Source organism: Nycticebus coucang, chromosome 13 (genome assembly GCF_027406575.1).
Source record: "Nycticebus coucang isolate mNycCou1 chromosome 13, mNycCou1.pri, whole genome shotgun sequence".
NCBI classification, from domain to species: domain Eukaryota; kingdom Metazoa; phylum Chordata; class Mammalia; order Primates; family Lorisidae; genus Nycticebus; species Nycticebus coucang.
The window spans coordinates 81,703,194-81,721,606 of record NC_069792.1 but is presented as its reverse complement, the minus strand read 5'-3'; the positions used below and the strand labels follow the sequence as shown (position 1 = coordinate 81,721,606).

The 18,413-nt window shown below is 38.7% G+C and overlaps 1 protein-coding gene across 4 annotated transcripts in view; it reads right to left on the bottom strand.

The window, feature by feature from the left end:
* Nucleotides 1-15,906, bottom strand: part of COL14A1 (collagen type XIV alpha 1 chain) — a 239,651-nt gene extending 223,745 nt beyond the window's left edge. For all 4 annotated transcript variants that reach the window (XM_053558381.1, XM_053558382.1, XM_053558383.1 and 1 more), the window contains exon 1: nt 15,694-15,906. The gene's annotated coding sequence lies outside the window, so the exon portion shown is untranslated. The remainder of the gene's footprint in view (nt 1-15,693) is intronic.
* Between the last annotated feature and the right edge of the window lie 2,507 nt (nt 15,907-18,413).

The window sequence follows — 18,413 nt, the reverse complement described above, 5'->3', positions numbered from 1 at the left end:
TCTTGCCTAATTGTATTGGCTAGAACTTCTAGCACTATGTTGAATAGTAAAGGTGACAGAGGACAACCTTGTCTGGATCCAGTTCTAAGAGGAAAAGCTTTCAGTTTTACTCCATTCAGTAAAATATTAGCTGTAGGTTCATCATAGATAGTTTCAATCAGTTTCAGAAATGTGCCACCTATGCCTATACTCTTTAGTGTTCTAATTAGAAAAGGATGCTGGATTTTATCAAATGCTTTTTCTGCATCTATTGAGAGGATCATATGATCTTTATTTTTACCTCTGTTAATACGGTGTATAACATTTATGGACTTGCGTATGTTAAACCAGCCTTGCATCCCTGGGATGAAACCTACTTGATCATGATGTTTGACTTTTTGGATGATAAGCTGTAATCTATTGGTTAGGATTTTGTTGAGAATTTTTGCATCTATATTCAACAGTGAAATTGGTCTGAAATTCTCCTTTTTAGTTGTGTCTTTTCCTGGTTTTGGTATCAGGGTGATGTTTACTTCATAGAATGTGTTGGGGAAGATTCCTTCCTCCTTAATTTTTTGGAATAATTTCTGCACTACAGGAATAAGCTCTTCCTTGAAGGTTTGATAGAATTCTGGTGAGAAGCCATCTGGACCAGGGCATTTTTTGGTTGGAAGTTTTTTTATTGTTTCTTTAATCCCAGTGCTTGAAATTGGTCTGTTCAGGAGCTCTATTTCTTCCCGGCTAAGTCTAGGGAGAATACAGTAATGTCTCAGAATATAAAATCAATGTCCACAAGTCAGTAACCTTTGTATACGCCAATAACAGTAAAGATGAGAAGCTAATTAAGGACACAACTCTCTTCACAATAGTTTCAAAGAAAACGAAATACCTAGGAATACACCTAATGAAGGAGGTGAAGGACCTCTATAAAGAAAATTATAAAATCCTCAGAAAGGAAATAGCAGAGGATATTAACAAATGGAAGAACATACCATGCTCATAGATGGGAAGAATAAACATTGTTAAAATGTCTATACTTCCCAAAGCAATCTACTTATTAAATACCAATGTCGTACTTTCAAGATTTGGAAAAAATGATTCTGTGTTTTGTATGGAACCAGAAAAAAACCTGTATAGCTAAGGCAGTTCTTAGTAATAAAAATAAAGCTGGGGGCATGAGCATACCAGATTATAGTCTATACTACAAAGCCATAGTGCTCAAGACAGCATGGTACTCGCACAAAAACAGAGACATAGACACTTGGAATCGAATAGAAAACCAAGAAATGAAACTAACATCTTACAACCACCTCATCTTCGATAAACCAAACAAGAACATACTTTGGGGGAAAGACTCCCTATTCAATAAATGGTGTTGGGAGAACTGGATGTCTACATGTAAAAGACTGAAACTGGACCCACACCTTTCCCCACTCACAAAAATTGATTCAAGATGGATAAAGGACTTAAATTTAAGGCATGAAACAATAAAAATCCTCAAAGAAAGCATAGGAGAAACACTGGAAGAGATTGGCCTGGGGAAAGACTTCATGAAGAAGACTACCATGGCAATTGCAACAACAACAAAAATAAACAAATGGGACTTCATTAAACTGAAAAGCTTCTGTACAGCTAAGGAGACAACAACCAAAGCAAAGAGACAACCTACAAAATGGGAAAGGATATTTGCATATTTTCAATCAGACAAAAGCTTGATAACTAGGATCCATAGAGAACTCAAATTAGTCCACATGAAAAAAGCCAACAATCCCATATATCAATGGGCAAGAGACATGAATAGAACTTTCTCTAAAGATGACAGATGAATGGCTAACAAACACATGAAAAAATGTTCATCATCTCTATATATTACATCCTTCGTATTAACCTGGATGGAAGTGGAAGACATTATTCTTAGTAAAGCATCACAAGAATGGAGAAGCATGAATTGTGTATACTCAATTTTGATATAAGGACAATTAATGACAATTAAGGTCACAGTGGGGGTGAGGGAAGGGGAGAGAAGAGAGAGAAAGAAGGAGGGAGGGGTGGGGAAAGGAAAAGCAGAGAGAGGGAAGGAGGGAAGGGGGTGGGGCCTTGGTGTGTGCCACACCTTTGGGGGGCAAGACATGATTGCAAGAGGGACTTTACCTAACAAATGCAATCAGTGTAACCTGGTTTATTGTACCCTCAATGAATCCCCAACAATAAAAAAAAAAATCTCTACAATTAGAACAGCTTCTTCCTTTATTAGAAGTTTCAGGGCAGAAGCTAGCTAAGTTTTACCCATAATAGATATTGTCAAAGGGATTCCTGTTCCTGAGGATAAATGAACTGGATGAAATTACCCATAAATTACCCTTTCGCAACTCTACATATTTAATATGTAAATATCCACTTTACAGAAGGAGAATTTTATAGTTAATTGATGATACAAACTACACAAGTTGGTAGATAAAAACAAACCAACAAAATAGGCCTAATATATCATCCCATTGATGGTATTCCTTGTCTCTTCTCCCATTAGCTAATCCTGAGAACACCACCCTCCACATTCCAGAATCATAAAACACATTCTCAGTATTAGCTAATAAGGTCTACTTAAAAATAAGACCTGGAAGAAGTTAATAATTGTAATATAATATTATTCTTACATGTTAGCAACATGACATAGTAGGAAAAAACTCTAAATTAGGAATGAAGACCTAATTTAGTTGCTATTATCTTGGTGATTAGCTGTTACTTCCCTTCCTCAATATACATGGCATGGTGACCAGCAATCAAGGAGAAACTCACAGTTTCAGTAGCATAAAGCATCAGAGAGCAGAGTTTAGGGATGTGAGAGAAACTGGAAATTGACAAGAAAAATATCAGAATAGAGTGAACCACAATGTGTGAAAGAGGTAAACCATGCATAAAACTTCCCTCAAGAATAGTAAAAATATGTTAGCAATTATTATTTCCATTTATCATTGTATTAGCAGTCCTATCCAATGCAATAAGCCAAGAAAAATAAAAGGCAGACCAAATGGGAGGGAAGAAGTAAACTGCCTTTATTCATAGTCAACATGACTATTTACAAAGAAAGCCTACAAAAACCTACCAAAAAAATAAAAATCTAATTGACCTAAAATGTAAATTTCAGAAAACTGAAAGACATAAATACATAGGCAAAAATCAACCATATACATGTATAATAGCAGAAAACAAATGGAAACAAAATTTTTTTAATCAATTCCACTTAAAATAACATCAAAAACACAAAATATTTAGAAATTAATATGACATGCAAGGTCTGTTAACTCTTCATTGTGAAAAAATGCAACATTGCATTTTTTAGAGAAATCAAAGCCAGCCTCAATAAACAGCACAGTGTACCATGTTCATGAAATAAAATATTCAGTTAACTTGTCCTCAAATTAATCTACAGATTTGAAGCAATCTTAATAAAAATCTCAACAAGTCACTTTTTGTAGAAATTAACAAATTGATTCTATAAATTGCATACAAATGAAAAGGACTTAGAACAGCCAAAACAATCTTGAAAAAGAGCAAAGTCAGATGACTCACATTTCCTAGTAACAAGCTTCCTATGAGCTAGTGTAAAAACAATAGAAATCCATTGTCATAAGTACAGATGGAATGGAATAATGAGCCTACAAATAAACCAAAAAAGATTGGGTCAATTGATTTTCTTAAAGTTCCAAGACAATTCATTGGTGGAAGCAAAGACCTTTCAACAAATGAATCAGGGAAAACTAGATAAATACACAAAAACTCGGTTCAAATATTACCTTGATCTTGAAGTAGGTTCTTCAAAAGCATACAAAAAGTATACTAAGTATGGAAAGTAAAGTGATAATTTGAAATTATTCAAAATTAAGTCTTTCTGCTTATCAAAAGATACCAATAAAGAAATAAAATAAGCCACAGAGAAAATATAATGAAAAAAGTAAATCCAGAAACAGTAAAATCTAGTTATTCTTAAGATACCTAAAGGTGTTCATAAAACCCTTACAGACTAATCTAGACTTCTAGAAAAGCTGTTGATGGAATTAAAATCTTGGCCAATCCATGACTAAGGGTCATCTCCTCTTGAGACTGTAAGCTCCTTGAAAGCAGAACCTAGACCTTATTTACCTTTACAACCTTAGCATTAGCTCTAAATCTGACTCATGTGTGTATACTATATACTCAAGAAATACATTTAATGAATAAATGCTGGATGACGCTTATTTCATATCTATATATAATTTTACCTACATTTAGTTTCCTCTCTCTACACAAATTATTTTAAAGTGCATTTACAAAGCGACCATTTTTTACTTTATTTTTAATTATAATTTTATAAGTAATATGTGAATACATTTTGCCCTTCAGAAAATTAGAATCTTACAGACAGAGCCAAAATCCCTGTGTCTCCTTTTTCTATTATTTTATTTTATTTTTTAATTATTAAATCATAGCTGTGTACATTAATGCGATCATGGGGCACATTCACTGGTTTTATAGACTGTTTGACACATTTTCATCACACTGGTTAACATAGCCTTCCTGGCATTTTCTTAGTTATTGTGTTAAGACATTTACATTCTACATTTACTAAGTTTCACATGTACCCTTGTAAGATGCACCACAGGTGTAATCCCACCAATCACCCTCCCTCCGCCCATCCTCCCGCCTCCCTCCCTTCCTTTTCCCCTTCCCCCCAGTCTTAGGTTATAACTAGGTTATAGCTTTCATGTGAAAGACCTGGCAGGGGAGATACCATGATCATGTGTGTCTCCTTGATGCTTAATAATTTTGTATATATTTTGTCAAACTTTAAAAAATACTTCATATGCATATATACATATTTACACAGATATATCTCTTTGTGTTTTTTACATGAACCATATCATATTTATTGTTCTGCAACTTCATTTTTCTCACTCAACATTATGATTTTTAGATCTATGCATATTGATATATGTAGATTTAATTTATTAATTACTTTCATTGCTACAGCATTTTGTCTTATAAATATACCCAAACTTCTTTAATTATTCCTATACTTATAGATGTTTTGGGTTATTTCCACCACTACCCCATTTTAAACAATGCCACCAGGCAATCCTTCATACATGGGAAACATTTTTAAGACAGATTGCTAAAAGTGGAACTGTTGTTTAGAGTACACATATGTCTTTTAAAAAGTATTCATATATATTGCTGAATTGGTCTACAAAGTTATGACAGTTACTATATAACCAATGGTGTATGTGAATACATATATTTCCATACCATTGCCAGATCTGATATTAGCAGAATTTTTCACAAATGAAAAAGCTGTAGTTCAACGTACAACATCTTAGCTAAAAGTATGATTGCATATCTTTTCATATGTTTTAGATGTCTTTTTTTTCCATGAACTCTCTGGTGTTCCTTGGTCATTTTTCTATATGATTGTCTTTTTATATAATTTTTTTTTTCATTTAAAATGTGGCTCCTTTTCCTTCATATATACTAAAAATATTTTGTTCAATATTGATTTTTTTCTTTTTTGTCTTCTATAAGAAGTTTATGAAATCCATGGAAATCTCTTTCTTCAAAATTATAAGATTTTTCTATATTTTCTTTTAGTATTTTTATGTTTTCTCTTTCTAAATTTATGTCTTTGATTATCTAAACTCTATTATAATGTAAATGGAAAAGTTTTATTTTTGCTCAATGTTTCACCATTTATAGAATAATCTGTCTTTTGCACACAAGTTAAAAATGCTACTTTTTATTTTGTATTGATTTGTCTATTCATGTGTGAATAATAATTATAAATATCAAAACTTTATATGTTTTAATATTTTACTTAAATTTTTCTTCTAGCTAATCTTGTTTAGTTCTAAAAACTCCTAAAAATTGGAATTAAGTTAAATTAGTAGGTTGATTTTGATAAATTTACATTTTCTTCTAATAGGCTTTTTTCTAATCTAAGAAAAATATATTTATTCAAGTCATATTAATTTCTTCATGAGTACCTTATAGATTTCTTCATATAAATTTGACATGTTACATTTATTTCTAAATATTTTATAAATTGCTTATTTCTTACATAAATAGGTTTTTCTTCAATCATTCTTAAAATTTGTTTCTTAAATATAGTAAAGCAATTTTATTTTTATATTAATTTTGTAACCTACCACTTTACTAAAGGTTCTATTATTTATAATAGTTTAACATTTTTTTCAAACTCTCAAAGTATACGGTAATTAATTTCCTTAACATTTTTCTTCATATGAAAGCTTTCCTCTTACCTTCCAAATTTTATGCTTCTCATTTCTTTTTCCTGTTTTATTGCTTTGACTACTATCTCTAGAATATTGATAGTGGACATCTATGTTGTTCTTGCTTTCAATAGGAAGATTTCTTTCTTTTTTTTTTTTTTTTTAAACAGTAATCAACGTCTGATTTTTATAAAAAGTATAGATACAGCCAGAAGTTAACCGGCCATTGCTTCCTAACTTCCTTGATGCTTCGACTGGTTACTTGCTTAATGGCACTATCCTCCCTTACAGCAAGATTGGAGACTTCTCCCCACGCCTCTGTGGATGACGTCACTGCTGTAAAGCCTGAGACTTGGAATTCCGGAGATACCATTGCTTTTCTAAATCCCAAGCACTAGGGTTACATTTTTAACACTGCTGTTGTAAATTGTTAGTGGGTTTTTTTTTTTTTATTAAACCATAGCTGTGTACATTAGTATGATCGTGGGGCACCATACACTTGGTTCATATATCATTTGACACATCTTCATCACATTAGTTAACATAGCTTTTGTAGCATTTTCTTAGTTATTTTGCTAAGACCTTTACATTCCACATTTACTAGGATTCACATATACCCTTGTAAGATGCACTGCAGGTGTAATCCCATTAGTCCCCCTTCTTCCCCCTCCCTCCCCCTCCCTCCCCACCCTTTCAGGAAGATTTCTTGAATGTGATTTTGGTCTTGATGATAGCTAGCTAGACAAATAGATGTTAGATAGAAGACAAACAAATATATACCAGTATAAGTGTAGCATGTTAAGTAAATAGCAATCTGTGTAGATTTTATTGAGTTATTAATCTGACAAAAAAATGTTAAAATACTATAGTAGCTATAGGGAGGGTCACCCTTTAACCTCTTAATATATTGAATTACATTAATCGTTTTCTAATACTAAACTTGCATGTGAAATATGAGCAAAGCTTGATCACTGCAGATTATTTTTTGAAGTGTTACTGGGTTCTCTTATGTAATATATTGTTCATATTGATAAGTACATTGATATTAGTAAGGGAGATTATTTTGTAACCTTTTTTATTATGCTATGTCATGTTTTGATATCCATATTATTTTCTGGTTTTACAGAAATAACTTTGAAGTTTTCATACTTCCCATGCACTGTACTATGGGACCATTATAATGTCATTATTATCATTAATTGTTTTACATTTTTGTTAGCATTCAATTGCAGAACTATGGAGATTTGACATTCTTGGAGAGGTTACTTTTTAGTAACTTTTCAACATTTTTGTGCCTAATGTTTTTTTTTGTTTGTTTGTTTTTTTTGTGGTTTTTGGCCGGGGCTGGGTTTGAACCCACCACCTCTGGCATATGGGACTGGCGCCCTACTCCTTGAGCTACAGGCGCCACCCGTGCCTAATGTTTTATTCATAATTTCCATATAACCTAGGATCACATTTAAAATTTTTATTTAGTTTAAAAATAACCCATTCTATCCACATACAATTATTTTAATTACCATTAAATTATTTTAATTTCCTCTAATTTTGTGATTGCTTTCCATTCTCACTTCCTATCTTGCATATTTGGGCTCTCCTTGTTCAGTTTTTTGAGGTTTTTCTTTTCGTTTGTTTTTGGTGTTTTTTTTTTTTTCTTCTTCTTGGCAGTTTTTGGCCGCAGCTGGGTTTGAACCCGCCACTTCCAGCATATGGGGCCAGCGCCCTACTCCTTTGAGCCACAGGTACCAACCCTTGCTTGGGTTCTTTAAACATAAAAAGCTATTTAAGAAAGAAACATCATTTCTTCTATCTCAGTTCTTGAAATCAGTCTGTTCAAGAGATTTATTTCGTCTTGGTTAAGTCTAAGGAGAGGGTGTGATTCCAGGTATTGATTCATTTCCTCCACATTGTCAAATTTCTGGGCATGGAGTTCCTTGTAGTACTCAGAGATGATCTCTTATATGTCTGTGGCAGCTATTGTTATTCCTCCTTTATCATTTCTGATTGAGGTTATTAGAGATTTTACTTTTCTGTTTCTAGTTAATCTGGCCAAAGATTTATAGATTTTATTTATTTTTTAGAAAAACAAACTTGTTTTGTTAATTTTCTGAATGATTCTCTTGTTTTCAACTTAATTCATCTCTGATTTAATTTTGGTTATTTTTTTTCTTCTGCTGGGTTTGAGGTTAGATTGTTCTTTTTGCAATTCAATAAGATGGTTGTTGAATTTGTTAATGTGCTTTCTATTTTTCAAATGAAGGCATCTAATGTGATAAATTTCCCTCTTAAGACCACTTTTGCTGTATCCCACAGGTTTTGGTAACTTGTGCCTTTATGGCTGTATGTTTGAGGAATTTAACAATTTCCTCTTTTATATCTTGTTGAACCCAACTATCATTCAGCATAAGGTTGTTTAATTTCCAAGTCTTTGTGTGTGGATTAATATTTTTGTTGGAACATTTATTGCCTTGTGGTCTGAGAAAATACAAGGTATAATTTCTGTTCTTTTAGTTTTGCTGAGGTTTGATTTTTATCCTAGGATGTGGTCAATTTTGGAGTACGTACCATGGGCTGATGGGAAAAATATATACTCCGTAGCTTTGGGATGCTGTGTTCTGGATATGTCTATTAATCCCATTTGTTCTATGGTCACATTTAAGTCCTTTGTATCTTTGTTTAGTTTCTATTCATTCCTTTCTATTCATTTCTATTCTATTCATTCTATTCATTCATTTCTATTCATTTCTATTCCTCTATTCTAGAGGAATGAATAGAAAACCATGAGATGAAAATAACTTCTTATGGCCCCCTGATATTTGATAAACCAAACAAGAACATATACTGGGGAAAAGAATCCCTATTCAATAAATGGCGCTGGGAGAACTGATTAGCCACATGACTGAAACTGGACACTTACTTCTCAATGCTTACAAAATTTGATTCAAGATGGATAAAAGATTAAAATCTAAGGCAAGAAACAATAAAAATCCTTGAAGAAAGTGTAGAGAAAGCAGTTGGAGATATCTAGCCTGGAGAAAGATTTTATGAAGAAGATTTCTATGGCAACTGCAACAACAATAAACAAATAGGACTTAATTATACTGAAAAGCTTCTGTACAGTGAAGGAAACAACAACCAAAGCAAACAGACAACCTTCAGAATGGGAAAAGATATTTGCATATTATGAATTAGACAAAAACTTGATAACAAGGATCTATAGAGAACTCAAGTTAATCAACAAAAAAGACCCAACAATCCCATATATCACTGGGCAAAAGAAATGAATAGAACCTTCTCTAAAGAAGACAAATGAACGGCTAAAAAACATATGAAAAAATGTTCATTATGCCTAAACATCAGAGAAATGCAAATCAAAACTACCCTGAGATATCACCCAACCTCAGTGGGAATGGCCCACATCACAAAGTCTCAAAGCTGAAGATGATGGTGTGGATGTGAAGAGAAGGGAACACTTTTACACTGCTGGTGGTATTGCAAACTAATACAACCTTTTTGGAAGGAAGTTTGGAGAATCCTCAAAGAACTCAAATTAGACTTCCCATTTGAACCCGCAATCCCATTGCTAGGCATCTACCCTGAAGAAAAAAATCCTTTTATCATAAGAACATTTGCACTACACTGTTTATTGCAGCTCAATTTACAATCACCAAAATGTGGAAACAGCCTAAAGGCCCACCAACCCAGGAATGAATTAACAAGCTGTGATATATGTATACCATGGAATACTATTCAGCCACTAAAAAAGATGGAGACTTTACATCTTTTGTATTAACCTAGATGGTGATGGAACACATTCTTCTTAGTAAAGCATCACAAAAATGGAGAAGCAAGAATCCAATGTACTCTATTCCAATATGAAGGCAGCAGATGAACTAATACAAGGGGGAGGACAGGGGAATGAGGGATCAGGGAGAGGGAAGGAGGGAGGTAGATGGGGAGTGTCACAGTGTATGGCACATCCCTTGTGGGCAGGACACAATTATAAGAGGGACTTAATCTAACAAATGTAATCAGCATAACCTAATTCTTTGTAGTCTCAATGAATCTCAACCAATAAAAAATATGTAGTATTACAAAAATAAAGAAAAGAAATAAACATCAAAAGGAAGTAAGTAATAAGAAGAAAAGGGAAAATAAATGTGAAAATGGTAAGGAGGATGAAGAAGCAGAGGAAACAAAGAAAAAAATAAGGGAAACAGAGAGAAAAGAAAATAGTATTAAGCTAGAAAGGATCCATGATCACCACCCCCCCACCGCCAGACATGAGCCGATGTTACCCAGACTAGTGCTACTCAAAATAGCTGGTCTGTGAACTGTTTGCTAATAGTCCACAATGAGACAAGGAGCTTATGCCAAAATGTAAGTCAGTGTATTGTCTTGCTTTCTTCATCAGAAAAATCTGTGCTTTGAAAATAAATCTCAGCTGAACTAATAATGTGCTTAATAACATTTGATTTCAATCCTTGTGTGATTTTATCTCATTGGGGAAGGTGATAGCTTATGAATGGGCACCAACCAAAAACAGCACTGAACTAGATCCTGCACCAAATAAACCTCCAATGGATTCCTCATCCCATCTCATCAAATCTCATCTTCCCCATCCCATTGAGACTCTTCAACTAGCTTCTTGGCCATAGTCACCAATTTTACCTTCTGGATCTTGGATATTTACAAGACAGAGGGCAGTTTAACCCATAATCAAAAAGTTCAACACACATAACAAGCAATCAACAAATGCAAACTTTCCAATGATTATTTTTTGAATAAAGATACAATTAACTGTAATTTCCCATTTTCTCTATGTATGATAACTATGGGAGACCTTTGATTTAATAATCAATGATTGAATGACTAGGGCTGATGTGTGTCAGCTCACACTTGATGCACTGAACAATTTGTACTGGGCCTAGGATGAATAATTCTTGAAATCGGCAGACACTCTCCTCCTAAGCAGTGTGCCCAGTGCAAGCTTTTATCTAGAGGAAAGGGCGCTGTTTTCTTCTCCTAAAGTCATAGGGTCTGCCTATAGGAGCTAACTTTTTCAAATCTACAGAAAGTCCCTACTAGGTTAGAAGCAGCCCTGTGAATTACTCAAATGCAAGGGATTTTACTGCAATTAGTCTCAGAAATACAGATGCTCCAACAGTCTTAAACCAGATGGTGTAAGTTCTGTGTGATAGAAGGCAGAGCCATCCTCATAATATGGCAAATTGGAATGACAGCTCTTTGACACAGGAATGTTCTATCACCTGGCTATTTTGAAATTTATCTCCTTTTATTTTTTCAAAGACTAACATAGCTCTTCTGTCAAAGAAAAGGGAGATTGTAGCTAAAATATATTTCTAAAATAAGTATAAATGGTAGCTGCACATCTCAGCTTAGACATCCTTCCCCTCAGGAAGTCCGGGGTCAGATGTTCTCCCTCTGTTTCCTACAGTAGTAATCTTTATTTTCTATTTTATAGCACTTAACACTGTATTCTAGTTGGCGATTTGCATTTCCACTTACCAAAACATATTATGCACTACCATATTTCAAATGTTTCACATAGCACCAGTACATGGCAAGAGGCAGGGCTGGGAATTGAAGGAAGAACAAAAAAACCTATAGCAGAATACCACATTTAGACATCAATTCGGGGCGCTCATCTTTGCAAGAGCAGAGACAGAAAGCCATCCAGGAACAGATCTTTATCCAACAAAGGGTCTCCTATCTACCCCTAGATATAGACACATTCTAAGACATTCTGATGGACTTTGCAAAGCCCAGCCTCCCTCATAAACAACAAGTAATTTATAGAAGAAAAGAGTCAAAATACTGCTCTCTAAAATTCAGAGTTAGAGATAAGATACCTGCTAGGGAATCTCTAACAAATCTCTTTGGCAGGAAAGTGCAACAAGACCACTGATTTAAAAAATTACCTTGAGGAAATGGGAAGTCTAAGTTCTAAACCTCAGCTCAAAATCTCTCAGAATGCCCCATAGATTTTGGGCTCCCTCAGAAAAATGGAGCAGAGAAAGAGAGGAAAGGGGAAAAAGGAGAAAAGTGGGAAGAAATTTTAGAAAGAAGGAGGGGAAAAAAAGAAACAGGAAAAAAGAGAAACCATTTTCTCTGCTGGGCTCTTAGATCTTAAATGACCCTATAGGGTGGCTATTGTTAACCTCATTTTCCAAATGAGAACACTGAAACTTCTCAGAGATGGTAAAGGAATATGTACAAGGGTACAAGGGTCTCTTGGTCCACCTCCCATCTTCTAGCTCCTCCTTTCAGCTACTAGATTGTATAGCCACAATTTATATCATCTAGTTACAGTCACAGCCCCACCTCCTCCCCATCAGAGAAGCTGGTCCAGAAAGTGTCCAATGGGATCTGCGTTCGAATTCCATACAGACTTTTCTTACTCATGTATCTGTCACTGACTGACTTTATGACCCCAGACAAGGTATGTTTTTTCCTTGAAACTCAGTGAATGCTGAAAAAGAAATATTATTTACTTCTCCAAGTAATTGGGAGATCTGAGTGTGTTTCAGAAAGAAAAAAGCCACATGCCCAATAAGTACTCAAAAAAATACGCCACATTTATAATATACACACACCCACAAACCTGTCACTGGGACAGGATGGGGTTTGGTCTACACCCAAAGTTGACTATATATATTAATAAAAGAGTAACTGGATTCTTGCCACTTTTCATTATAGAAGTAGAGGACAATGATTGTTTTGCTAATATTCAGCACTCTCTGGGGGCAAGTCTACCATTAAGATAGTTTATTCTTGTCACTTTCCTTTGAACTCTCTCCACCCCACCACCACCACCATCACCAGTTCCCTGGGGGACCATCTAGTATCTCATTTACCAATGACTTCCTTTTCAACAAACTCGAATAATCCCATATAATTTGTTGGCTCAGTGATGCCCAAACAGCACCACCCTAGCCTGTAGCAATTCAGGAAGATCCTCGTCCTTTCAAGGGATCTTAGTTTACATTGGACAGCCAGGGAAATATCAGTCATTTGGCTGAATTTAAATAAAAGTGACTGCAAATGTGGCTTTAAAGTTGCACCACTGCAGAGGCTGTCAACAGAAAACAGGCAGAGATGTTTGTATTTTGCTAGATGACACTAGAAGATATTTAAGTTTGAAAGGGAGTACACCCCACAGGGTCTCTTCAGTGGGCTGGGGGCTTTCCCTGGTTGCCCCTTCTACTCAGACCAATTAGTTCAGCCCATTCTTATGGCCAGCTCTGGCTGATTCTAAAAACCAAGACAGGCCTGGAGAGCTCCAAGAGTTCTCTGAAATCTTTAGCTGGACTGTTACAGCAGGATAGGGGCCAAAAGGCTCCTCCCATCAATCCTGAAGCCTGGGACCCATCCAAAACTGCTCCAGGAATCCTGAAGGGTTCCAAGGAATCCTGTCCAGGGAATTACTAAGAGGCCTCACCACTGGGGCTCCTGTCCTCACAAAGGGACCCACAGGAGGTCAGGGCTGCAGTGGAGGTTCAGGACTATCCTGGCTCTGGGCTTCCCAGGGAGGAGAGGATGCCCAGAGATTAGAGAGATAATAAAAACCACATTTTGTACATCATGAATGAAGCTTGAATATATTTTGCTAGATGAAAGAAACAGTCACAAAGGCCCACATATTGTATACTCCCACCTACATGAGATGTCCACAATAGGCAACTCACAGGGGCAGGATGCCAGGTTAGGGAGAAATGGGGAGTTTTGGGAAATCCCAAAACAAAAAATGTTCTAAAAATGTTATAAGATTGTGGTGAGGGGTGCACAATTCTGTGAATATACTAAAAACCATTGAATTGTACATTTTAAATGAGTGAATTGTATGGGATGTTGAATTATATCTAAATAAAACTGCTAAAGAAACAAAATTATGCAATAATGAAGCCATTGGGTCCAGGTTTAGATGAAATCCATCCAAATGCTATGCATTCATTCAACTGTCTATTCACTCACTCATTCCAAATTTACCAGTGAGTTGTCTGGGTGCAGAACTGGGCCACCTTGTCAGAAACAGAACACCAGGTCTCTGGCTGTACCCAGCTTCAAGTCAGTTTGCTGGGTTTAAACCGGGCCCCTTCATCACACACTGCAAGTGAAACATTCCCTCCCTTGCCTTCAGCAAATGAGAGACCTCTGGGCCTTTAACAGGGCAGTTACAGGAAAACCCCTTTTCATTCATGCTCTCCACGGAGCCTCCAAAGCCTTACTCCCATCTTTCTCTTGTTTCTGCCCCCACCCTTCAGCTACTGCCAGCAGTGGACTCTCCAAAACTTCCAGAAGAAATGGGGCTTTGCTTTCAGCGGCAGCTCCAGAAGCAATTTTCAGGGGGAAATCCAGGTCCCTGTGAGAGCTGTAGGCAAGCTTTAAACGCTTTGGAAACTTTCCATAAGGGCATGTCCAAAAAACTGCCTGGACCTAAGCAGAGTAACCCTAAGCTCAGGATCACAGGCAAGCTTTCCACAGAGGACTCAAGCCCTCAGCACCAAGACTGGAGCGCTTGCGGTCCTGGGCTTGCAAACAGCCTCCAGACCCTGGCCTGGGACTTGAGACCACCTACTGAGCCCACACCGCCCCTCTTTGCCAGGCCCTAAATCTGTCTCACCTGTGAGCACTGTGCACCAATCCCCGCAGCTCCCCGGGACACTTTAGTAAAGGTTAAAACAGTGAGGCTGGTCAGGAGGATAAAAGGGGGCACGTGAAGGGTGGAGAGCATCCTACAACATTACAGCTTGGCGGTGCGTCTTAAACCCACAAGCTCCCGGTTTCAGGCACCAAAGGGGAAAAAGAAAATCCCAATATCCAGGCGCAGAGACGTGGAGGAGCGCCTCCTGCCATCCTCCTCCATCCGCGCGCTCTGCCTAGTTGCTCTTTTCGCTCTAACACCTGGTCCTTAGCTGCCCAGAGCTGTGGCAATACCAACGATTGGTGGGATGAACTTTGTACCTTACGATCTTCATCGGCTACTCTATCAGTCTACCTCCAATACAAAGTAAATAAAAAGAGCGTGCTTCCTATGCATACCCTTCAAGACAAATTCATAACCCCCTTTCTAACCAGATATGGCCTTTACTACTACCTTTCTATGTGGAAACCCAGGCGCTGCCCCTGTCCCGCACCCAAACGCAGCTTCTTTGGGTCGCGCGCTCACAGCACCCAAGCACCGGGAAAAAATCCTGGGAGTAACACAGGTATTTCCAAATATCTCTGCACTCTCATCACTCGTCGCCTCCAATTTCCCTGCCTGCTGCCCGGCGAAGAGGCATCCAGGTGCACCCGTCCCGTCACATCCCCAAGTCCCCAGGCCATAGAGAAGGTTCGTGGGATTGCATCGCATCTGCAGGTGGCTTGCTTCCTCACGTGTGAACTTCGAAGCCTGCCCGAGCCCAAGAAGAGCAGAAAAAGACGAACTGACCTGTGCAGGGCAAGGTTCCAGCTCAGGTTGGGACCTCTCCGCGCCTAGATCCGAGCTCCGGCCGAGAGTTGGTTCTTGGCGGCTTACCGCCCTCGCCTGCTTCCCTCCGAGTACCCTTTTTAAATTAGCCTCTTTCCCTTTCCCTCTCCCTCTCTTCCCTCTCCCTCTTTCTCCGGCTCAGGCTTCCACTCCCGGCCGCCAGGAGCCGCCTCCTCTCCAGCGTTTCCCTCCGACTGGGCGCCCAGAATCAAGATAAGAGGAAAGGAAGGCCAGCCGGCGCCCAATTACAAAGCGGAAAGTGGCCGCGGGGGCGGAAGGTGGGGAGGTGGAAGGCAGGCCCTAGTCCCTAACGCCCCCCTTTCTCTCCTCCCCCTCTCCCCACCCGCCCCACCAGAGATGTGCAGGCCCGGCCTGCGCCGCCCTCAAGCCCCGGGACCTCAGACCTGGCGGCTGCCCGGAGGTGCGCGCTGCAAGGTGCGCGCGGCAGCCAGGTGCGAGGCGCCGGCTGCGAGCCGCTTCCTCCATTCCAGTGGGACAGAAGCTGGTGCGCAGCTCGTAAACCCGCACCCCTGGTCGATTTGGAAGATCTCGAGTCCTCCTGTTTTCAGGTGCTGTGTGCCCACTTCCCCATTTTCAAAGACCTGCCTTGTCACCCCGAGTGAGAGACCCTGCGCTCCAGGTGGAGGATGGGCCGCGACTGTACCCACTGGAAAGGTCTCCTTCGGTCCTCTGCTCCTCTCCCTTCCGCTCTGAACAAGTCCAAGGGCTATGAAACGCCAAAGCAGCGACGCTCTTAGACTTCAATGTGTAGCAGAAACATCTGGAGGTGTTTGAATTGACATTTGTGTACGTTATAAAAGGATGAAATGTCCGCAATTTTGTGCGGTTGAACCTCATAAACCTGTGGATTCCTCACCTGCAGAGATTCTGGTTCATAGGGTGTAGCCGAGACCTGGGACTCTGCATTTATAAACACTCCGGTATCAAACACCCTTTAAGAGGCTTGGCCGGGGTATGAAGAACAGACCACGCACCAGAGTCCCGCGCTACTTCCCTAGGGACTGGGTCCCGCCCTCTAACCCGCAGAGCCCTTAAAATGTCACCGTCTTTATCCATTTTATAACCGTGCGAACAACACTGCCCCTAATCCCTAGTTCTTTAATGCTTGTTCCAAGCTCACTAATGTTAGGGGTGAGGGGAAGGTGCGTTAAAACTGAGAATTTAGCAAGACCCTATATTTGTGAGAAAATACTTTCTCGCTTTGGATAACTGAAAAGAGAGTGTTTCACCACCTCCAGAATGTGGTGATGGAGAGAAGAGAGGACAGGTGGCACTCTTAGAAGGTCTCCAAAACTGCCCCCATCGTGCCTGGCTGAGCATCCAGAAAGAGGCGCTGTGATGTTTGAAACCTGTCAAGTTGGTCCTCTGGACGTTCCAACCGTTCAAACTGCTGTTAGCCACCTCCTCTGCTTTCCCGGAATTCCTGTGATGTTTGCATCCCTGCCCAAGAGCTGAACTTCCCCTGAGGTCCTGCGGTTGGAGTGGAAGGCGGACTACGGCCCCCGCTGCCGCCCTGCACCCTTAGGTCTGAGTCGGAATTGGCCTGGGCTCAGCCGCAGGGCGCGGCCGGAGCAAGGCGCCGTTCTGCTTCCGCGCTTCACTGAACGCGGTTCTCTGGGGTCAGGCGGCCGGCGCGGCCTTTTAAGAGCCGGGCTCAAGTGCCCGGACTCCTGTCAGCGCACTGCCGGAATGAGAGCGCCACCTGGTGTCTTCTCGGGGTTTGTGCTGCCACGGCAACTGGAAAGATTCCCATTCACCCTAGATTTACACCGAGGTACTAGAATTCCTGAAATGCAGTTAGTTATTCTGAAGATAACCATCACTTTGGTTAGTTGTTCTTTATTCTGCCCCAACGTAAGTGTCGATAACCTTCATATTCTGTCCCCACTCTTCATCATAAAAAAATACCTCTTATAACGCGTATTCTTCATTTTTACCAAAGCCCAGAAGACTGATGTAAATTTTCTTGTAATTCCCTTGGGGAAGATAGTTGCATGTTAGCACAAAGTTTTAGGTAAAATTTGGAGGGGAATAAATACCAATTCTCTAATTCATAAAACTGGTAATGGGAGACCCTGATGATTTTAAAATGTGGAATATGTGTATGTGCACAAAAACCCACATAAAACAAACAGGCATGATATTTGCTTGGTAAATCTCATGGGCTGATTTGTATTGATTTAGTAATCATATAAAATGATATTTTCAAGAATTCTAGCTCGCCCTTTCTTCCTTTCCTGAACATTTGACTTCTTGCATTTCACTTTAAATGTAGATGAACTTCAGTTAATGTTGCAGCAGAATGGCTGGTTTCAATCAGTTTTCCATTTAGTGGAAGTTGTGTGTGAAGTGCTAGCCCTTTCAAGAGCGTGTTTATTCAATACTTATCTGAAGGTCAGCCCTCAGAGTCTGGTAGGGTGCTGAGACATGGATCATAAAAACAAGAGCAGAAGACACCCCATAAATGTCTTTTCCTTCAACCTAGAGGGAAAAAAATGATTATCTGTAGCCTTTTCAAAAATATCAAAAAAATTCAGCTTCCCACATTAATTGAATTCAACAACCCTTTGTCAGAGGCTCATCCTAAGTTAGTGACACAACTAGCATCCTATTTCTAAGGACCCACACACATATGTACACACTTTCTCTCTCTCTCTCTC